Below are 24,223 nucleotides of genomic sequence, written 5' to 3' on the forward strand. Positions count from 1 at the left end.
AAGTGGACATTTCATCTCTAGCTCTCTCCGGCCCTCTTGTTTGCCCCCAAGGGTAATTAGTGCCAGGTGGTGCCTGGTCTTTTGTCTGGTTTTAGACAGATGAGGAGGCAAAGGAGGGGACTTGCATGTGTGCCTGGCCAGTGATAGAGCTGCAGCTGGGAAGGAGTTTGAGCACATCAGGCTGACGCCTAGGCATGAGTGTAGCCATGCAGAGAGCTCAAGCCCAGCCGAAAGGTCCCAACCTGCATAGCCAGCAGCAGACAGATGCAAAGGAGCCAGGGGATTTGGGCCTCCTGGGAGGCACCAAGGTCCTGGCTTGCAGATTGGACTCCATGCAGCAAACACAGGCTGCATCTGGCATGCAGTTTTGATTTTGAACACTCCCCAGGAGATTGCCCGAGGATGAGCTACACACGGAGCATCACTCACAGGAAATATTCAGGGAATAATGTCTGACTGTGAGAATTACTTGATTGGTTCTCAGACAGCCTGAGAATATGGAGGAGAGGAGAAATTTTGGCGAGTTATTCATCACAAAACATATTCTCCCCTCCCCCTCAACACACAACAGAGTTTATCCAGAAGGTGGCTATGGCATGTGCAAGAGAGATGGAAGCTCTAAGGCCTTTCATCAACATAGGGCTGCCTTATTGAGTTATCCTGGTGATGAATGCTTGAAGCCTGCATGAAAGTGCCGTGCAATTACTGCTGAGTAATAGCAGCAGGTGGAGCTTTTCAGCTCCAGCTGGGATGTAAGAGGTGGTGGTGAATCAATCAGTGTGGAAGAGACCTTGGTTTGAGAGGGAGGGGGAATATGGGGGAGAGTTTTTCCTTGAGTAGCCCCTGAATTTAGGGAAGAGAGAGCTTAAATCAGTTACTAGTGTTATGGGTGACTGGAGTTAAATTTATTGGTCACTAAAGCCTCTCCTGAAAGGAAATATATCTGAGCTCTTTGGAGCTGATTAAACAAGGAGGGGTAAGGGGTCTGACAGGGCAAAGGGAAGAAGTGAAAGAGAGTTGAGTGTAGATGCTAGAATAACTCCAAATATTTACAGCAAGTCCAGTCTGATGATCTTTCCAAGATCTCTGGGACTTTTAGGAAGGCTGCTTTGGGTGGCATGAGCTCTGTTAAGGTGAAGTGCCAGAGAAGGTGGAAAATTGGGCCCTGATTTTGTTTCAGTCAGGACAGTATTGGATGTTGTGTGCTGTTTTCTTCTTCTTCTATGGAGAACGTGCTTAACTGACTAGTCTCAGAAAGCACACCGCTGCCTACAATAAAAAAGACTTGGTTTTCAAGGCTTGTCTAGTACATTCACAATGAAGAATTGCCCAGCTGTGACCCACACAGATGTACCAGGGAAGAAAGGCAATTAAAACACTGTAGTTTGGGGCATAGCAGGGCCGGATTTTTATTATATCCTTGGGCTAACTGCTGAGTTCAGCCGAGGTTGCATGCAACCAAAGCAGCAGCTGAAGCCCAGCCTGCAGAGGTTGGTGTGTTGAGGATATCCATGCTCCCTTCCCACCCCACAGCCCCTACTAGAGAGCAGGAGCAGAGGAGGGCTAGGACTCATGGGCTGAAAGAACCTCTGAGCTGTTCTACCCCTCACATGCTCTGCTAGGTGAACAGCATGTCCCTTCTTTGCTGGTAGCTGATGTACTGTGTGTTGGACAGGCTAGTCTGGAGACTGACAGAAAGCTCATCAAAGTCCGATAGTGGGGTAAAGGGTAAAATGTATCTGAGGAGGGAAGAGGGAAAGAGAGAGACCATGGACAAAGTTGATACCAGGCCTTATCAATCTTCTCCTTGAAAATGACAGGTGGTGCCTATGAAACCAACTTAAATCTCCTGTGTGTCACAGGGAATATTTTTCCAGAATCTTGAAAAAAATTGGGCAATTACATATTTAAAACAGATTCTATTTCTGGTCACCTGTGTTTCAGATGTCTGAGCTGTGCATGTTAGATGATATATCAGATGATATGTCAGACAGAAAGAGCAAATGGATTATTTATTTTTCTGCAGGGAAAAGGCCAAAAGCAAAGGAAACAGAGACTCTCCACTGCTACAGTGCTGACTGGAAATGAGGAATTAAGTCCCACTTGTCGCTTTGCCTGGTAGTGGGTTGCCTTGAGGAAGGTGGCCCTGTGCTCAAAGAACCAGTTTTGGACCCTAGAGAACTGTGCCTTGGTCCTGAGTTATGCCACGGGCTATGAACAACTTTGGGAAAGTTGCTTCAATCCTCTGCAACACTGCTTTTCTGTATGTAAAAGAGGAGAAGCGATAACTAACTGATTCAGAAGGTTATTCCAAGGTCAGGCTAGTACTAGTGAATCACTTCAGTACCTTACGATAAAAGTTACTATAGAAATGCTTATTATCATAACCTCAGTCTTCTGCAAAGGTTAATACTGGTGGAACATAGAGAACTTGCCATCAAGAATCAGGACGTTCAAATTTAGGCAAAGCCTACTGAAAGATCAGGCTTGCATCTTGCATTAATTTTTCATTCATTTCCTTTTCTTCTTTCTTTTATCAATAGGGAAAAAATAGGAGGTGGAGGACCAAAGAAAGTAAGTCTTTCCTTTCTCCCCAAATCACTGCTCTCTTCACTTGCTCCCCTCTTCACTGCCAGTCTGCTACCTAAGAAAAGATGTGCACAGTGACCTATTTTAGAGCATATATTCTTACTCTGGGGAAGATGCATGAGACAGCAGGAACACAGGAGCTCTCTATAGTAATTTCAAGCAAGGCATGAAGATACTTATAATGATGTAACTAGTGCATGTGGAGGGGACCAGTTATTAATCACTAATGTTTCCCTTTCTTTCTAGCATGTAAGTAAACTAGATATGCATTAATAAAGGGATAGATGAGAGAACAGGCCAGATGGACAAACTGAAATTGAGATGGTTCACAGCACACCTGGCTATGGCTGACTGGAAAGACTCCTTAGTCTTCGTGCTGACACTGAATGAATACAAAGGAGCTTTCTTCCTAACAAAAATGTGCTATAAAAAAGCCGGAAGATTCATGATAATGACAAAGTTTGAATTGCATGGTCTCTCTTAAAGAGAACACAGACCCTAAATCACTGACCTTTACCTCCAACCTTGCTGGAAGAAGAAAGACTCATTCTGCCTGGCTATGATTACAGCTCTGGGACAAGAGGTCTGCAGCTGCAGAGGGAACCTGAGGCCCTCACAGTCCAGCACTCATGTGAAATTCCCCCTTGACTATCACCTTCCTGGGAAAAATGAGACCAAAAAGATTCTGATCTTCAGTGCTCTCCTTGATGTGCAGTGAAAAGAAAAAAGAACAACAACAACAAAAAAGTCCTCTGCAAGTTTGTGTGTGTTTTGTTCCTATATTAATACCCATTGTGGGAATGGATAGAAGAGGATTAACAGTGGCTATCCTCTCTTCAATCTAATGTCTTATTGACTGAGAAACATCACATAGCGAAGTCTTGGAGGAATTAACACAAATCGTTTTAAAACTCTTCAGTGTCTTCTCCCTTCCCTTCCTCCCTCCCCAGCCCCTTCTCTCTGTGCCCCCCAGTGCTGAATTTGTAGCGGAGGACGCGGCCAAGGAGGATCATGGGTGATCAATTAAGATGCAGACTTTTACCATTTGAGATGCATTATCATGGTCCCACTGACACATCCTGAAACACAAACTCGATCTATCACATTGCAAATGAATTCAAAGTGGAAGATTAAAGAGGCAAAGAGGCACAGAGTCTTACCATAGAATTCAATTAAAAAAAAAAAAAAGAAAGAAACAAAAAAGCATGAAAGCAGGAACAGCAGAGAGAAAGCTGGCTCACCTGTAGCCAAACTTTACCCTCCATCCTATAATCCTTCCAACGGAGTCAGACAAGCAGGGACGATTTGGGCTAGTCTGAACCACAGCTTGGGTGTAAAAAAAAGGGAGTTTTTTCAGCTTGAGATGGGATGAAAACACTCACACACAGAGACACTTCTGTTTTCTCTTTAGCTTCCCAAAAGAATGTCTTAAGACCAAACAGACTGAATGCAATACCATTCCAGGCCAGCAAAGCACCTCACCAACAGTCAGGCCAGGGTGAGCACCAGGGAACTACTAATATCCAGTGCACCTCATCTTCTACGGTCACGAGTTTCTGAAGTACAGACTGCCTACTCTTCTCCAAGGTGGGTTGGTGCTTGGTAAGACTCATCTCCCTGGCGTCAGAGAAGGCAAAGTCACTGCAGGTGTAACTCTTGTCATTCAAGCAATTTCTCAGAATTAGAGTAGATGCTTTTTCTGCCTTGTTGCTTTTATTCTCATTGCCCCCTTGCCCTCCTACAATGGTTGAGATTGAGATCTTTCCCACCCTGTCCAGCATTCCTCAAAAAGTGCTAGCATAAAAAATAGTTAAAATCAGAAGACATTTTAAATTATGCAAGGCCTTTCCTTCTCCTCTCTCAGTCTTTTCTGCAAGTTTTCAGAAGTATTTGTATTTCTGATACTAATACAATAAAGGCATAAAGATTTGGGATGAAAACAGAATTAATTAAACTTAAAACAGAACCACATATAGGTATGGTTAGTATGTAGCCAATCCACAAATAAGACCTCACTGATCACAGTACCCATTTATAGTCTTGCTCCCTGGGCCAATCCCTAGAGTACATCCAAGTTTTGGGTGTTGGAATGAAAGGCCACATAAGATTGAGGGCAACGAATGAAGCTGAAGTCATCTTTTTCATGAGCTGACCACGGTCAGCTTTTACCAACTCCAGCAAGGGTTTTGACTCCTGTCCTAGAAAACCACTGTTTGCGAAAACCTGTCTGTCATTTCTAACTTTCTCTTTAAGAAGCATAAGGAACAGTGATGGATCTGCCAAGGAACTGCACTAATTACCCAACTGTCAGAAACATACATGTCTTCTTTCTTTGAAATTAAATTGTCAGGTAAACCCCACCATTGGGAGCCTCCATGTGTCACAGCCTAGAGCGGGTGAGGCACCAGAGGGAAAGACAACTGCTAGGTCCTCTTTCTCCCCATCTGTCTGCTCACAGAGAGCTGTTTAAGGAGCCCTTCTAGCGGAGACCGGAGACAGATACACATAGAAGGTAACAAGGACATGTTGTGGATTCTTTATCGGCCATGGCTCGATTAGAGATTTAATTTAATGCTGGGATTAATTTGATGCACATGAAAGGGACAGGCTGCCAGCACTGACAAGAGCCTGCCTGACAGCCAGGAAGCACTGGGGGAGGTTTATGTACACAGCATTTGCCTGCACCCCTCGTTCCTGGTGTGCAGCACCACCTGCCCTCATCTCTGCCCCACTGCCATGCAGCCAGCACCAATCCTGACCACCACACAGGACAACAGGCACATCCATGCAGTGCTCTTACGCAATTCACAGTGCCAGCAAAACCTACGAGCTGGGATCGAGGTACAGATGTAGTAGAGGCATCCCAAAGAAGAGGAAACAATTTGGAACAGTCAAAAGCTGAGCTACATTGTTAACTCTTTTTTTCATTTCCTAACATTTTCAGTAAGGAGCTTGCTTAACATTTTTTGATAGAAAGAGTAGAGGAGGGGGAAAGGAAATAAAAGGAAAGAGTTATACAACCTGGAAATGAGAAGAAACTGTTCTTCTGAGCTGCCAAGGAAGTTCAGCAGTCTCAGTGCCTTCACCTGGAGTCCCCAGTTTAGTGACTCGCTGAGGTATCATTGCAGGCGGCATAACACCGCAACCAGAAATACTCTGTTTTTCTGGGACTCTGTCTTAGAAAGTGAGGCCGACTTCCTGGGATGAGCCCATCTGAAAGAAGGTGCTGAGGAAAAGCACCTACATACACGCTGTCTGAACTATTAAGTTTTTTTTTGTTTCCTGCTTCTGCAATAAGTAACTATTTCTACACTGTGCAGGGCAAAACATTTTTGTTGACTTTTTGTAAAAACAATTTCTCATGTAATTCTGTTTCAGAAAGCCTAAAAAGCTTCACCAGGCTGCTCTAGCTTAACCATTTTAGAGTGGATTTAAACAGCTTGCAACCTTCCAAAGTAAACACAGTGCTCAAAATTAGCCTGAAATATTGTACTTCATATAATCCACTTTGGAAAGCTCACTCTTTACTACAAGAAATGGCAGATTCTCACAGCCTCTGCGGGCATATGCAAAATCTTGAACAATGCACATCATGTAATGACAAACAGCCATTTATAGACACCTCAATCCAAATGTCAGTTCTTATTCCTCACTAGCACCCCCTCAAGGACTGATGCCTGATTTTGTTACCTTTACTTGTGGAGAGGGCAGAAAAGGCTCTCCCAGTGACTACCCCCATCAGCAGTGACTTATGGCTTAGGAACCTGTGAGGAAAGAGCAAGTGTTCTCTCTTACCTGTCCTGTCCTTGCCTTTGTGGTTCAGCCCCAGCAGCTTAGAAAGAGGAATATATAGTATTTTTCTACATTTTTTTTGCTGAACTCTCACAAATATTACAGAAACGTGGAAGATTGTTGTCTACTGTGTTTTTATTTAAAAACCGTTGTCAAGCAAGACATGTTTTGTTTAATATTGTCTTTGGTCAACAAAACCCATTACAGAATCACAGAATGTTAGGGATTGGAAGGGACCTCGAAAGATCATCTAGTCCAACCCCCCTGCCGGAGCAGGATTACCTAGATCATATCACACAGGAATGCATCCAGACGTGTTTTGAATGTCTCCAGAGAAGGAGACTCCACAACCTCTCTGGAAAGACTGTTCCAGTGTTCAGTTACCCTCACTGTAAAGAAGTTTTTCCTCATATTTATGTGGAACCTCCTGTGTTCCAGCTTGCACCATTATCTGTTAAAACATTAACTGTTTCTCCTAAGTACCTACTTAGGCTGAGATCTGGGCTATGAATCTTGGTGGGAGGAAGAGAAGAAAGGGGAGAATATTTTTACTCTGCCTCAGCAAAACAGCAGAGAGGAAACCCTACTGCAAAAATGCGGGCATAATCCAACTTTCCTCATCTGCAGTGATGCATTTGAAAAATAAAGGGCTAGCAAATGAGTGTCTTTAAAATGAGAGCAATTCATAAGCTGGGCCAGATGCAGCCCTGATGCGGATGTATTGGCTGCATAGTAATGTGATACCTCTCCTGTCTCATGAACAGGAGCACACATATTTCATCAGGCAGCACTAATGAGGAAAGAAAGGGCGACATCCCGTTTTTATTCTACCCCTGTGAGTATATTCCCAGGAATACTGATCACCCTCCACAAGCCTGAAAGAAGCATCCGCTGGCCAACAAAGAGGGGAAAAGCATACAGGAATAAAAAACACATTAAAGACAAAATTCCAAGCTTGAGATACATCAGATCCCTACCCTGCTATCATGCAAGGACATCCTGGCTGCAGAGCTCTGTTTTCCTGTAAGAGTAACAACAGAGCAATGGAGTTTGGGTTTGCACCTGCTGCTGGGTGCATTTCCATTTCAAAAACAATACCCTGGTACTTTGTTTTGTTTTCTCAAGGAGGCCTTCACACACCTGAAATTCTTCCATCATCCCACAGAATCACAGAATCACAGAATGTTAGGGATTGGAAGGGACCTCGAAAGATCATCTAGTCCAATCCCCCTGCCGGAGCAGGATTACCTAGACCATATCACACAGGAACGCGTCCAGGCGGGTTTTGAATGTCTCCAGAGAAGGAGACTCCACAACCTCTCTGGGCAGCCTGTTCCAGTGTTCGGTTACCCTCACCGTAAAGAAGTTTTTCGTCATATTTATGTGGAACCTCCTGTGTTCCAGCTTGCACCCATTGCCCCTTGTCCTGTCAATGGATGTCACTGAGAAGAGCCTGGCTCCATCCTCTTGACACTTGCCCTTTACATATTTATAAACATTAATGAGGTCACCCCTCAGTCTCCTCTTCTCTAAGCTAAAGAGACCCAGCTCCCTCAGCCTCTCCTCATAAGGGAGATGTTCCACTCCCTTAATCATCTTCGTGGCTCTGCGCTGGACTCTCTCTAGCAGTTCCCTGTCCTTCTTGAACTGAGGGGCCCAGAACTGGACACAATACTCCAGATGCGGCCTCACCAGGGCAGAGTAGAGGGGGAGGAGAACCTCTCTCGACCTGCTAACCACACCCCTTCTAATACACCCCAGGATGCCATTGGCCTTCTTGGCCACAAGGGCACACTGCTGGCTCATGGTCATCCTGTTGTCCACTAGGACCCCCAGGTCCCTTTCCCCTACGCTGCTCTCCAACAGGTCTGTCCCCAACTTGTACTCATACATGGGGTTGTTCTTGCCCAGATGCAGGACTCTACACTTGCCCTTGTTATATTTCATTAAATTTCTCCCCGCCCAACTCTCCAGCCTGTCCAGGTCCCTCTGAATGGCTGTGCAGCCTTCCGTTGTGTCAGCCACTTCTCCCAGTTTTGTGTCATCAGCGAACTTGCTGACAGTGCACTCTATTCCCTCATCCAAGTCATTAATGAATATATTGAATAGTACTGGTCCCAGAACGGACCCTTGAGGGACTCCGCTAGACACAGGCCTCCAACTGGACTCTGTCTCATTGACCACCACTCTCTGGCTTCTTTCCTTCAGCCAGTTCACAATCCACCTCTGTCCTGGTTTGGCCCAAACCAGGCCAATTAGTCTTAAAGAAACCAAGGTCACTGCTAAATTCCTCACTGCTTACAAGTGAAGAGCCGAAGGGGGGTTGCACCTGCAGGGAGGAGCAGACAGGGCAGGTGACCCAAGATTGACCAACAAGGTATTCCATCCCATACATGTCATTCTCACTTTCCTATTTATCACTAACCCACTGCCTCCTGGAGGTGGGGCCCAGGAGGGACGGGCCCTCCTGTCTCCCACTGATTGGTACCAGCTTTGCCAATTCTCCAGTTAAAAGCCTGCAGGTGTGATGGCAGGGGGAGCTACTGCATTTTCCCCTCTGCCTGTGCTGGGGGGAGCAACTCTGCCTGAGGAGGATTTCTAAGCTCTCGATCTTGGTTTTGTATATATTTGATTATTTCTATTATTCTTATTATACTCTTTTTCATTACTATAGTTTATTAAAACTGTTTTAACTTTCCAACCCGTAAGTCTCTCTCCCTTTTCCCTTTCCCTTAGTGGGGGGGGAGGGTTAACAGAGAGCATCTGCCACCAGGTTAATAGCTGGCCCAGCTTTAAACCGTGACAACCTCACTACCCGATCATCCAGACCACACTTCCTCAGTTTAGCTGTGAGGATGCTGTGGGAGACAGTGTCAAACGCTTTACTGAAATCAAGATAGACCACATCCACAGCTTTACCATCATCTGTCCACCGGGTTATGTCCTCATAAAAGGCTATCAAGTTGGTTAAGCATGACTTCCCGTTGGTGAAGCCATGCTGAGTGCCCCTAATGATCCCCCTATCCTTGATGTGCCTAGAGACAGCACCAAGAACAAGTTGTTCCATCACCTTTCCAGGGATGGAGGTGAGGCTGACCAGTCTATAGTTCCCCGGGTCCTCCTTCTTGCCCTTTTTGAAGACTGGAGTGACATTCGCTTTCCTCCAGTCTTCAGGCACCTCTCCCGTTGCCCACGACTTAGCAAAGATGATGGAGAGTGGCCTAGCAATGACTTCCGCCAGCTCCCTCAGCACCTGCGGGTGCATCCCATCAGGGCCCATGGATTTATGGACGTCCAGGTTGCTTAATTGGTCCCTGACCCGGACCTCATCAACCAAGACAGATTCCTCCTCTATCCTGACTTCTTCTGTGGCCTCAGGGGTCCGGGGCTCCTCAGGACAGCCTCCAGCAGTATAGACAGAGGCAAAGAAGGCATTCAGTAACTCCGCCTTCTTTTTATCCTCTTGTCTCCAGGACCCCCACCTCATTCATCAGTGGGCCTGCATTGCCTCTAGTGTTGGTTTTACCTGCAATGTATTTGAAGAAGCCCTTTCTGTTGTCCTTGACCTCTCTTGCAAGGTTTAATTCCAAGGAGGCCTTAGCTTTCCTAGTTGCCTCCCTACATCCTCTGACAACAGACTTATATTCCTCCCAAGTGGCCAGCCCCTCCTTCCACAATCTGTACACCCTCTTCTTCCACTTGAGTTTGCCCAGCAGTTCCCTGTTTAACCATGCAGGTTTTCTGGTACCCTTCCTTGACTTCCTACCTGCTGGGATGCTCTGATCTTGAGCTCAGAAGAAGCAGTCCTTGAATGCTAACCAACTACCTTGAGCCCTCTTACCTTCTAGTACTCTGTCCCATGGGATTTCCCCTAGCAATTGCTTGAAAAGGCCAAAGTTGGCCCTCCTGAAGTCCAGGGTTGTGATTCTGCTAGCTATTCTGTTCCTGCCACATGAGATCCTGAACTCTACCATCTCATGGTCACTACAACCAAGGCTGCCCTCAACCTTCACCGCTTCAACCAGACCCTCCTTGTTAGTGAGGATAAAATCCAGCAGCGCTCCTCTCCTAGTTGGCTCATCCACCATTTGCATCAGAAAGTTATCATCAATGCACTGGAGGAACCTCCTGGACTGAGGATGGCTGGCTGAGTAGGCCTCCCAGCAAATATCAGGGTAGTTGAAATCCCCCATGACAACCAGGCCCTGTAATTGAGAGACTGCTCCCAGCTGCCTGTAGAAGGCCTCATCACCGTCCTCATCCTGATCCGGTGGCCTGTAATAGACACCCACAACAGTATCACCCCTGCCAGCCTGCCCCTTAATTCGCACCCACAAACTCTCAACTCGCTCCTGATCCGCCCCTGGACAGAACTCAATACATTCTAGCTGCTCACTCACATAAAGAGCAACTCCACCACCTCTCCTTAGTGGCCTGTCTTTCCTGAACAGGACATAGCCATCCATGACCACATTACAGTCATGTGAGGTGTCCCACCAAGTCTCTGTAATTGCCACTAGATCATAACCCCCTGACCGAACATGGATTTCTAACTCCTCTTGTTTATTCCCCATGCTGCGTGCATTGGTGAACAGAAGTGGAGAGAGAGGAAAAAGAGTTGCAGGATACATATTTGCATCAATCCAGGCCTTAGCATGCAGATTGACAGTTAAATAGACACAGAACTACACAGTACATAAAGCTGAAAAGCACATACAGAGAAAATAGTGATGTATTCCCTTACTCTCCTCCCTGCTTCCTTACACATATGTCTCCCACTATTCATATATCACATTCTGAAGAAAACAGATATGTAAGAAGGATCTCATCCCTATTGAAGCTTGTTGTATTACGTTATCGCCCAATTTAAAAAACAATATCCCATGATGGCTCAATCTATCATTCCACTCAGCACGTGAAATTTTTTGCTTCTTGAATATCTGGCTGCATTGTTAACTCAGAGTCCAGCCTTAATAAAAAAAAAAAAGAAAAAGAAAATTGGCTTGGAAATTCAAAACACTACAGAGATTCAACGTGGGATTTTGAAGGAAAAAAAAACAGAAGTAGGCCATTAGTTTCAGAAAGGCTGGGAATAATGCCAGCTGCATGCTGAAAACACATACATGCGTGTGGAAGCATCATACTGAGACGTTCACTAGTTCAGCTGTTTTGAAAAGCCTGTTTCTAATTTAATTTTGAATTTTGAACAGAAAATGCTTCAAACTAACTGACTTCTATAAAAAGTTGCAGCCACTGAGATGGAATAGTTACTTTTCCTTCACAGATTTTAGGCGTCGTGTGTCCCTCAGAGAAGACTGGAAGGTCTGCTGTGACAGATAGGTAAATAACTATGAAAAAATGCCCCCAAACCTCCTCCCCAGCCTCTTATTCTAATTAGTCATGTATCCTCCCACTCTTTCTTCTGTCTTTTGGTTTTCACGTGCCCTTTACTGCCTGGCCAAAGAAGACCCTTCCTTTGGAGTAAGCTTGACCCTTCCCTTGCTGTTGGACAAGTCAAGGTATCCATAGTAACTTAAAAGTAGTTACCAAGGCCCCATTTCAGATAGAAGAAAACAGTCACTTTAAAAAAATATATGTTTTCAAAGCTAGAAGAACATCTAAAACCAGAATAGTGCCAAGTGACTTTAACACCTTTAAAAAACATTTGAGTGGTCACTTCTCAAGCCCAGGCTCCCCGAGATGCCATGCTATCACATTTTAGATACATTTTTTTGCTGACTGAGGAGTCATAGAGAGCATCTCACAAAGCCAGATATCTCTCGCTGATCAGAAAACTCATCCATCCTATTTACATCTGGCAGCGCAGATTTATTTTTATGAAAAGGGTCTACCCTTTCCCACCTCCTCCTGAAAAGTTATCAGCTCCCTGCAGTGTTTAATGCTCCCCTTACAAAATAACATTACTTCCCAGCCTCAGCAGCCAGTCCAAAACATCGAGGTCTTGCAGGTTATTGTTGTCAGGAAAAGAAACATTTGGATGATGGAGGCCCACACTTTTGAACACACTCTTGTAAATACAGTAGGATGCATCACAGTCCTGCTGCTTTAGAGGCAGGAGGAAGCAAACCATCAGAGTTTATCTGCTTACTGCACTGTTGCTATTAGTCTGTGTACCTTCTCACAACCTACCCTGCACTCCCTCCCTCTTCCCTTCCACCTTTTCTGTAGACACTTTTTGCCAGTTCTTTAGACACATTTTTTATACAAAGTAATTGTGCTTGATCACTTCCTGTGAGTTTTCCTGAACTCCCTCTTCTTGAGCTGTTCCTCCGAACTATGCACATGTACCTGTCCTCTCAGCAAAGCCTTTCTAACAAAAAAAATGTAAAATTCTTCAGCTGCTTTGCATTTTCCCCCACTCTGGATGACAAACTGTTCTTGCCATTCTGGTTTGCAGATTGCAATCATTGCCAAAGCTCCCTTCCTTCGCAAGAAGGTTTAGGGATCCTCTCAAGCAAATAATTAACCAGTTAGTTAGACAAAAATTCAGTAGATGTAACACCCAACCTTTGATAATGTTTTCCATTTTAAATTTCCAAAGGATTTAGTCAGCTTAAATAGTTTTCTAATCCCTGTGTCTTTCATGATCCTAAATTGAGTAGAACATATATTTGTATGGGAAATTAATGAAACAAAAGGGCCAGCAATTGTATTCTGCTCAAAGCCTAGAAGGAATAATACCCATTTAATGGGACTTTCCACAGAGGAAAGCTTTAGAAATAAAAAAGAAAATAAACAAAACACAGGAAAGTTTTAGAAATAAAAAAGAAAATAAACAAAACATCATTATTGAAGATATCTACAGAAAAAAATATATGCATCCAATTTTCAAAATTAAGACCAAACGTATTTATAAAGAAACAGATATTATATTGCCATAAAGTTATCTTCCCTTTTTCCTTCTGAAAAACAAGAAAAATCACAATCTCAGGATGTATCTTTTTTTTTTTTCTTTTTATGGGGGAATTTATTCAAAACGAAATATCCTTGTTTTGGTCCAAAAATCACTTTTCATTGGAAAAAACTTCAGAGTGAAAACCTGCTAATCCCACTTACATTTTAAAACAAGTGATGTGAATATAAATCCATTATTAGTTACAGCAGATTTCTCAGGACAAACCAGTTCTCAGGACCAAATTTAACCCTATTATGAACCATGGAATTTAATGAGTTGAACTAAAAATAAATGTAGATGTCGTCTTTGTTTGCATTTTTTTAGGAGCAAGACAAATGGTATGAATTCGTACCTGGCTGTCAGCAAGAAATACAGAAAGACTTGAATTTTTACCTGTATTTTGTACTGAGGGGGCAAACACTCTATTTTTAATCATAATTTCTCCCACAGGGCTTCCTTTTTTCCTATTTTAGAAAGGACTGATATTTTCCAGTGCCACCCCTCTATCCAAGTAGCTGCAGGACACTTCAGACCAAGAGTTCAAACATGCCTCAGGCTGTGCAGTGACCAGCTAAATGAGTGCACGCTTCCCACAGAGCCAGCACCTTTAAAAGTACATATGAAACCTCTGACAATTCAGTGCTTCAGACTGTGTGGCTTCTTCAACATTTGCAAGGCTGAGACTGTAAAAGCATCTTTTCAGAGTTTTTGTAAATAGCTTCTTGACCTTTTCCCAAGTATTTTCCCAGCTTCCCTGACACTGTGCAAAATAAAACCTTTCCTTGTAGATTCTGCAACCCCTGGCTCAGAGGAGGATTGTGCAGCACGTGGTTCCTCTCCGGACACGGACCTGTACAATGCTTATGCACCGGCACAAGCTGTGATAACTTATGCTTTTAGGTGCAGTGGTTCCCTGGTTCAACTTGCAGTGAGCTGATTGAGATGGCAGTTGTCATGAGAGACAGGACTTCCCTTGGTGACACACTGATTTCAGGCAGCAATAGGGACCCAGGGGCAGAGCTTTGTGTTTCAGTCCTATAACGAACACAGAATGAATAGTTTTTCTGAGCAGGGATTCGGCTTTGTTCTAGCTTCAAACAAAGATGGGCTTTGCAGTGCTGTCTGCCTTTCCTCACTAGTGGCTGCCCACTGATGCCTATGATTAAGATATCACTGGACCTTTGAATTTGTCAGCATGGGACAGCAGCGTTGAAAACGTAGGGTGCCTCTATTGAATGGTTATGACTAGATGCCTGCCAGCTGCAGTGCTTCCTTACCAAGTCTACTTTTTCTCATTATGTGTATTAAATAAACTAATTTTCCTCTGCGTTCTCCCTCTCATAGGAGTATTGGTCACTTGAGTTATGTGCCACACAGTTTCCACTGCCTTCAGAATAGGTCTTTTGAAATGTTTAAATCAAGATCTTTGGTCCCAAGAAGAGACTCCTGTCATTGAATTGTTGACAAAACAGTTTCTCCAGGGAACAGCTGCTAAATATGGATTTGGCTCACAGGTAATAAATTAAATGATAAATTGCTAGGCAGTAGGAGGACATTGTAGATCAGGATTTGTGGGTTTGCCCTGGGCGTGGGAGGGAAGTACGATATAATAATTACAGACAAGACTGAGAACATCATACTTGGTTTGAAAGCCGGCAACTGACGTTAGCTAAAGCAATCTATGAGGTGAAGGATCTACGTTGAACCCCCAACGCAGCCTGAACTGACTTTATCCACAAAATGACTTTACAAGAGAAAAAAAACTAATAGGCCCTGACTGCTGGATGGGTTTGGAGATGCAAGATTTTGGTGAACATGAAAGGCTGCAAAGGACATGGAAATAAAAGGAGTGATCCATGCAGGTATTCACCACCCAACAGAAAACACATTCATTACAGCATTCTGGATGGGAGCTCTCGCTCTACTGCAATTGTATAGCACTGCCAGCCTTACTGATGCTGTGGGATGATCAAGTTCATCAGTCAGCCTGTGGTCCCTTGGGCAAAACTCAGACACATGTGAGGGGTTTCATCATAACCAGACACTTTCCCAGCACTTACAGGAGATTTATAAGAGCATTCGTGCAGCTGACATACTTGTATGTCTGCATAATGTGAATTCACACACACTATGCTTACACAATTATTCAATTATTCAGTTATTATTACACAGTTATTCAGAAATAACTCAGTAAGATTCCACATATTGCAAAAGGGTCCAGGTGAGTCTTGAGAAAACAACAGGCATCAAAAAGACCAGGACTTTTTCTTCTTTTTCAACTGTCTGCACCTTTAAGGGAAAGGTAAGAGTATCAGGAAGGAAGGTCTTATTTTCTCCAGGATGACTGGACATTGACTTAGATGAGGAGCTCTAGAGAATTTGTATGTTTAACATCAGCATGAAGGTTCTGATTTTCCAGGCATGCAATTCTTACGCTATTGCCATTTTGCCATGGGCTAAACTTTACTTCCAATGAGTTTTACTCGACTACCACAGGCCTAAAATATATCCTTAACTAATCAACTGACAGGCAGTTTGGACTGGAATTGCACACAGCTTTTTCCTCGTCTTAAGAGACTGAGATTAAATACTCTAATCTTAGAAAATGTAAATTGTGCGTGATATCTTCATCTGAGCTCCCTACTCACAGATCATTGATCACCAGAAAACCCCATCAAATTCTCAAAGATTTGCAATATTTAAACACAGGCTTAGCTGGTGATGAAAGGCCAGTGAGTCAAAGGAAGGCTGCTTCAGAGATGAACAATTGTGGTTTATGTCTGGCAGGAACACCAATGGGGCTCTGGAAGGAAAGACATAGAGAGGCCCAGTCTGAGCACATGGGTTGTCAGAAAGGGGATGAACCCATTCGTGTGCCCCAACACAGCAGGGACACAGCCTCTCAAACTGCTATGCTTCTTGCTTCCTTTAGGCCTTTTTAGGTAAAATGGACATCTTAAGGCTGCTTATCTCATTTCCTTCTGGTCTGCAGAGAAAGGTGCCTCCTGCTTCTTTGTATGTGGCCAAATGATGGGTGAGGATGATTTACACAACTGCAGGGCTACTCCTGCAATTTCTTTGCTGCCACTGTTTCCTTTCAAGAGATGTGCAATATCACATCCACGAAGTGCTACTTGAGTTTGGGATCCAGCTCCAAACTGGGTTTTATTTTTCTCTTTCCCGCTGCTAGCCCTCTATTTTGTCGTCAGTGTCTGATTACACAGGCGTTTTGGTTTTCTGTCTTTAGGTTCTTACAGCCAAGTGACAATACAGTAGAAAAAGAGGTGTATAGTTTTTCCAGCTCCCACAAAACTACACTGACTTTTCTCCAGGGAACTTTTTCTTTTTTTGGAGGTACTCAGTGTGGGCTGTCTTTAAATTGACAGATATTTCTCACCCATATGAGACAAAGTCTTTGTTTCTTCAGTGTCACTGATTTTTAAGCCCTGTATAAGGGTGTCTTTAGCCCCTTTCTTGAATTTTCTACTGGTAAACAATGTGTGTAACCCCTTGCAATAACGTTTTTTTTCTGTATGACCTTAGGAATCATCAGCCTGGTACATGTATCCCACTTCTGCAAGCTGTCTCCTACACTGGTGAAAGAAACAGGGTATATGTTGTCCTAGGCTTCTTATTCTAATAGCCATACTTACTTTCTCCAGGTTTTCATCCTGAGCAGCACTGGTGGCAATCAGTCTGCCTTTCATTTGCCACCAAACAGATTTTAGGCTGCTTTTTGAAGTGAAAAAACAACCATACTTATGCAATCACAGTCTGCATGTCAACTTTTTTATTCTTTCCATGTGTCTAGCACTGCTAACTTTTGAACTCTCTGGCTGATTTCAGCTAAATTAACAGAGGATCACTCATCTGAAATATTTTAAGCTCATTTAAACTGCTGTTGATAGTACTGAAGAAGAGAAAGATACTGTTATTATCCAGACAGGAGAGAAACGTGAAAGGTGTCGCCTCTAAAGAGGAAAAGTCAAATGACCTTCACACCTTTAGAAATGGATCCACAAGTTTTCATGGGTAACCAGACTGCCCTTGATCTGCTGCTCACAGAAAGACTTGCAGAAGGCAGGCTTGGCTTTGCCCCTCCATGGAGGTATGGGATAGGTCCCCCCAAGCAATTCAGTTTCTCTGGTCCCTCTCCTCATCCTTTACATTTGCATCCCTAGTCTACTGTGCATTTATGCACAGTAGTACTCTCAAATTGTTGATTCACGTAGTTAGGTTAAAGATAAGTTTCCCCATGGCAACTGCCTCACCCTAGGGTCTTTCTATCTTTTCTGTCCTTGCAGGTTTGCAGGTGATGATTTCAAACTAACTGTACATCTCACTGCTTTAGCTTTTCTCCAAGGCTAAAGGCTTGCAGAAAGCCTCCCTCTTTTCTTGTTAATTTAAGCTCTTTTGAGCAGCTGTAGCCAGGAGCACTGGCTCTCTCCAAAGTTGCCAAAGGCTCCTGGCCATACTTTTCTGCTGTTTTTCCTCAGATCTAAATGTTATCAGTGTGGAACAGATTTTATTGGAGAGTCCGTTTCCCAGGGAAATGCCCTGGTTGACCAACACATGCCAACTGTCAGTTTGCCAAAACCATACCCTAAGGCAAGAATTAAATGTAGGCAAATGTAAGTACCCTGAGAAATTCAGGCTGGAAACAGAGCTGACACAGCAAGCAGACAAGAAAATATTTGATGTGACCAAGAAAAAAGATTTTTTTTTTTCTAAGTGATGGGAAGTGTGTCTTTTTAATGGAAACTTTTTTTATGTGCTGATGTAAATCCCAAAGAAGAGGCTTACTCCTCCCTCAGCTGACATGTGAATATAGCCTTTCTGTCAGCACTTCTGCTCACCTGAGTTTAAAACCCTTCTGGGGTAGTTTGGCTTTACAGGAGGAAAGAAAACAATCTCAACAGCAATAATGATGGGGCATTTGGGATCCTTCAACTCTAACCTATGCTCAGAGCTTCTCCATGCCCTGAAGACATCCTCATGTGTAACCATTCTGTCCTCCTGCCCTTGCCTGTATGATCGTTCATATATTCATCCCTGTTATTAGATTATCAACACCTGGTATCTTAACAGTAACGTCATTAATTCCCAGAAATTGTAAAAATAGCTCTCTGACCCTGGATCCTCTTGAGATCTTTCACCCGCTTTTTGTATTTTTAGGTAAAAAATTATAAATTACTCATATATTTTATTTTTAACATGAGAATATGCACGTCTGTATTAGTCTCATAATTAGCCCCTCTTCAATTAAAGTTTTAGAAGCGTTAAATGTTTGACAGCAGATTGTTGTCAAAAATACAGCAACCATGTAATTTTTACCAGCTTTTGCCCATCACTTTATGTAAAGCAAAGCAGAATTCAGTCTTGTACCTTTCATCTACAATCCCAGTATTTTAACACTGTAGTGATTTTACCTGCTCCACTTCACAAAGAAGGACACATCTCCATTTTGTTTCAGATGTGGTATTCAGAAATCCCTCAGCACTGAGCCTTTGGACAGTTCTACCACCGGTCTGGGAAAGCCCTGTAAACTGTGTACCTGTTTTTGAAGATTAATAGATCAGCATGTCAGAACTTAAGCTCCCTCTTAAACTCAAATGCACTTTTTTCCTGCCAAGGTCCTATTAAAGACACAGTGCCCCCATCAGGGTCATCTTTTCTCACGCTTTTGCAAAAACTATGAAGCATTCCCCATCAGTGATGCCTTTCAGTCTTCCTCCTTCCTAGATAAAAGGAAGTCCTGGAAACAGTAATCCACTGGCTTCCTTCAATTTTTCAGCTAGCTCAGTAGTATTTAAACCCTGTATCTCAGCATTTCCAGTTCCCTGAATTAAGGGCTTTCATGCTATCTTCCAAAGTAGTAAGTAGGGAAATCTAAGGTCTTTGTCAGCTCTGGGTTGTGAGGAAAGAACGTTGTCTAGAGCAACTGAAGTATGTTTCATCATTCATTTTTCTGTCTTCCTGGACTACTACTACCTTTTCCTTTGGTCAAGTCTTTTAACCACAATCTTCTTGAATCCTTTTTGACCGTACTAACAAATAGCATCTCAGGGAGCTTTTCCTTTTTCTTCCCCAAGCTCTTACGTATCCTCTGCCCCATAGCTCTTCTAGCGTTCTCCACAGTTCTTATTTCAGGAGTGGATGTTCACTTCCCTGTGCTTCCTGTTTCCTAACCAACCCCACAAACTGTAGCCCACAGGGCTGCCTCCCAAGGATAGTTTCCATTTTCCCCAGCCCACCACCATCTAGTACCATCCAGTTTGTTTTCAAGGACAGGGATTTCTCTTGAAGCACCTCTCTCTGGTAATTCTGTCTGTTTCCTCCACTGGACCAGATGCCTAAGGCAGGAATTCCCTCTAGGTGCAGCCAGGTTATACCACTAGATTTTGACAAGTTTTTCACTTACCACTCAGCTTCACAACTCACCTTGATATAAGCCAGCAAGTATCACTCCTTTTTTCACCATTCCAAAAGTTCAAAAACACCCAATCTAGCAGATGGACCTGTGTGTTGACACCAGTGAGCTGATCCTTGACCACCCTGCCGGCAAAGCAACCATTCTGCCATTATTAACATTGAGCAGTGAGGAGGCACCCCCGGTTAAACATTGAAAAAATAATATTGGGTTTCAGAAACCACTTCTTAATGATCTTTCACAACCCTCCAGAAAAATCTCATTAGCAGCAGCAGAAACGCTGGAGCTGTGCAGCACGCATCCAGCATGTGTTGAAGGAGACCATTAGTTTGCCTCGTGATGAAAGAGGCCCACAAGTCACAGTGCAGGAGTTACTTGAGGGCCAGCAGAGATTTTGAGAATAGTGGGAAAGGACATCCAAGCAATCTAAGTGGAAACCTAGCAGCAACAGGCAAGTCACAAAAGGGGTAGCCGTAGACATTCTGAACTGAGAACAAACAAGCAGAGTGTCAGGTTTAATATTATGCAGCTATTGAGGCAGAATGCCAGTTTAAGTTAATTTGGAGGAAATATCAGCACGCAGTACAAAATGATCTCTGCTACATGAGATCTCTTCACAGAGAAGAGTTCAGCACCTTCGGTACAAACTTGGCCAGAACTTGTTCAAAGTTATTCTCTTTTTCTTTTGCAAAAGCAATGATTTTACTTTTCCAGTGAGCAAAGTTCAAGCAGGAATTTTTCTGCCCTCATCCCCTCAGTGCAAAACTAAAACATCCAAATGAATGAATGTTAAAATGTCTTCAGGATGTTGTAAATACTTTTAAAATTCTGTTTTGGACTACATCCAAATAATGTAGCTAGAGATGCTGCACCAAGAAACTAGCTTTTACCTCTGCAAAATCACACCTGAGGTTTTGACCTAGCTGTCTTTTACATTTACATTCCTCAGGCACCCTTATTTTTAATGATGCTCAGGAACACTCAAGAGATTCAGCTGCTTGTGTCTCTTCATTCTCATCCTCTACTTCTCTGTCAGAGTCAGCCTTCATCTTCTCCAGGGAACCAATTCTTGCAAAGTAACAGGTATGCTCAGCTGACATTCAACTGAACAGAAATAGGGGCTGCTCAGCCTCCTGAAAAATCTGCTCAGATCTTTTTAGGACTTGCCAGATGTACTGATCTATGATGTGGACTAATTGGAATTGGGACAAATCCTCACATTGATTTTATTTGAGCTAAGCTGGAACAAGAACCAAATTATTCAGAGATGATGGCTATCCTGAGGCTCCTTGCTTCTAATTCTCCTATCAGACATATTTCTCCTGGTATCTGGTTATTTTTTTTTTTAATATAAAGGCTGCCTTGTCTCCAGTCAAAAGAGTGAAATCAAGGCTGAATAGTGCACTGCCCAGTGTCAAGATTTTATAAAAGTCTCACATTCTGGTTTCTTGTCATCTTAGCTAGCTTTCAAATAAGAGAAGAAATAAACAATGTTTATGAAATCTAAATGCCAGAAAAGCAAATGAAAGGAAGCCCCACCTTATTTTGGTGTCAAAATTCAGTTGCAGGATGTTCAAAGAGCATTTAGGACTGGCAATATCTGCTGGCCTTCCCTAGCTGTTTCCTTGTGGAGTCTGCCTCCTGTGGATGAGCAACATCCCCACAGATTCACAGAAGCTGGTCATTTATAAAGTCGTGTTCACATCCCAGACTTGCCTGTTTGCAGATGCAGATGCAGAAAGTGAAAAAAGAGAATATGCACAACAGCAGCAGAATGTTAAATAAATCACAAATATGTACCTTAGATAGTCCATGAACTCTTCATCCGAAGAGAGCATAGGACACAAACATGATGCGTACCTTCTCCTGTTTTCATCCCGAGAAGCTACTTGAAAGCCCAAAGAAGGGACCTGGACCTGCCAATGGTAATTAAATGTTTTCTGATCCCATATGCATCTCTGTCTATGCCTGGTGAGAAATACTCCTTACCTTAGGATGATCTTTCATATTATGAGGTTGTTGCGAACACGAGTGGAGCTCTCCCCTTCATGGAGAGACAGACCATGACCTCTTTTGTTCTCCACTACATCTTTTAACATGATTGGGTCAGACTCCCCTGAATGCTGTGAACACAGTTATGCACTTACCAGGCTGTCAAGAGAACAAAGGGAAGACAGAGCAAATAATTATCTATGCAGTTGCCAGAGTTCCTTGGATGCTTTGATTGGAAGGCAGTTTAACATGGTTTTCATGTTCTGGCAGGGGCTGAGGGGTGTACAATGGCACGTTGTATCAACTCTGCATGGAAAACACTTCTGCCAAACAGAATAAAGAGTCTATTATTGAAATCTGCATGATCACTGGTGCTTCTTCCATGAACTCTCTCTCTCCCCCCTTGCCACTCAAGCTGGATTTCCAGGGTAAAGGTGCTGGCAGGATCATTCCACCTGATTTATCACCTTGGTCTGTTAAAACCCTAAATATGGATGGAGGTAGGCTGAGGGAGAGAAAGTGTCAGATAAAGAGGCTTCGTTTTTCCCACCCACACAGCATGTACCTGAGGAAAAGCAGAGAATGAGCAGAGCAGCCTTGTTCTAACGGATTTTTGCTTCTGTAAACAGAAATTAGAAAGAAAATCAAATCCCTGTTAAATGTTGAATGTTGTACATCCCTCTGTATTTATGTTTCAGAACATCTGGAATGTCCTGTGGGAGTTTTGTATCTCCTGTGTAAGTGGGACAGAAAGGAAAAGGAAAAGAAAGTCACAGAAATCACAATGCTCCAGGAATTAGATGCCAAATACTCATAAAACAGCCATAGCATCAAGGCTCAGAAGAACAGGATACAGATATTTCTTTTTCTGGATCACCTGGATCTAGATCCCCATCTACTCAAGCATCTGCATCTCACCAGGTTCTGGAATTCCCCCATGCTCCATCCTCTCCTCTCTGAAGTATCACAAAACCAGATGCTTCTCTCTACACATGGCATTCTGAATCAAGGTCTCTTTTCCAGGGAGAGGACCACTAAACTCTGAATGGAAAAGTTACGAGACCTCTACAAAACAAAGCTTCCCGTGTTGCCACTTTTTGCACTCCTTTCCTTGAGAGACTGAATTAGTGAATGTATACAAACTCTTTGGCAAATAAAAACTTACTACATGTGGCTTCTGTGTGTACAAACACTAGCTTTGTGCAGACAAGCAATAATATGTAAATGCTGAACATGTAGGGATTTGCATGAAAAGAAAAAGGGGGAAGGCTGTGCAAATACAAATGTGAGCATCTGAGTCCATGACTTCTGTGCAGTTACTGAATGTTGCTATAGTGTGGAAGAAAGCACAGGTAGGACCAGAAGACAAACAATGAGGGGACAGGCTGCTCACCAGCATGAGGCAGAGCTGGACACTGAGAAGAGACATGTGAACACAGAAGCTAAAGACGGAAAGCAAACCAGTCTGCCATGAAAGGGAGAAAAGAGTGCACAGGGGCACAACATTGCATAGTACTGCAGAGGTTTGTAGAGTCTGAGCAGTGACAGTGCATTAAGAGAATGTCCTGTTTATTGGAAGAAAGTGGAGTCTGGGTCCATTTGCCTGACCCGATGCCTTCTGCCTCCTTACAGAGTTTAGGGTAGCTGTCTCCAACACAAAATTTCGGAGTACAGAATGATTTTTCTTTAAATGAGAAAATTAGCTAGGAACAGACTGAAAGGAAAAATAGAAGAACTGAAATTCATAGAAGCACAGAATCACAGAATCACAGAATCAACCAGGTTGGAAGAGACCTCAGGGATCATCGAGTCCAACCGCTGCCCTGACACCACCATGTCAACTAGATCATGGCACTAAGTGCCATGTCCAGTCTTTTCTTAAACACATCCAGAGATGGTGACTCCACCACCTCCCTGGGCAGCCCATTCCAATGTCTAATAACCCTTTCTGAGAAGAAATTCTTCCTGATGTCCAACCTGAATCTCCCCTGGCGAAGCTTGAGGCTGTGTCCTCTTGTTCTATCGCTAGTTGCCTGGGAGAAGAGGCCGACTCCCACTTCACTACAACCTCCCTTCAGGTAGTTGTAGACTGCAATAAGGTCACCTCTGAGCCTCCTCTTCTCCAGGCTAAACAACCCCAGCTCCCTCAGACGTTCCTCGTAGGTCAGACCCTCCAGACCCTTCACCAACTTGGTCGCCCTCCTCTGGACTCGCTCCAACACCTCAACATCTTTCTTGAAGTGCGGGGCCCAGAACTGGACACAGTATTCAAGGTGCGGCCTCACCAGTGCCGAGTACAGAGGGACGATCACTTCCCTAGACCAGCTGGCTACACTATTCCTAATAGAGGCCAGGATGCCATTGGCCTTCTTGGCCACCTGGGCACACTGCTGGCTCATGTTTAGCCGGCTGTCGATCAGCACCCCCAGGTCTCTTTCCGCCGGGCCGCTTTCTAACCACTCTTCCCCCAGCCTGTAGCGCTGCATGGGGTTGTTGTGGCCAAA

This window comes from Nyctibius grandis, chromosome 5 (genome assembly GCF_013368605.1).
Source record: "Nyctibius grandis isolate bNycGra1 chromosome 5, bNycGra1.pri, whole genome shotgun sequence".
NCBI lineage: Eukaryota > Metazoa > Chordata > Aves > Nyctibiiformes > Nyctibiidae > Nyctibius > Nyctibius grandis.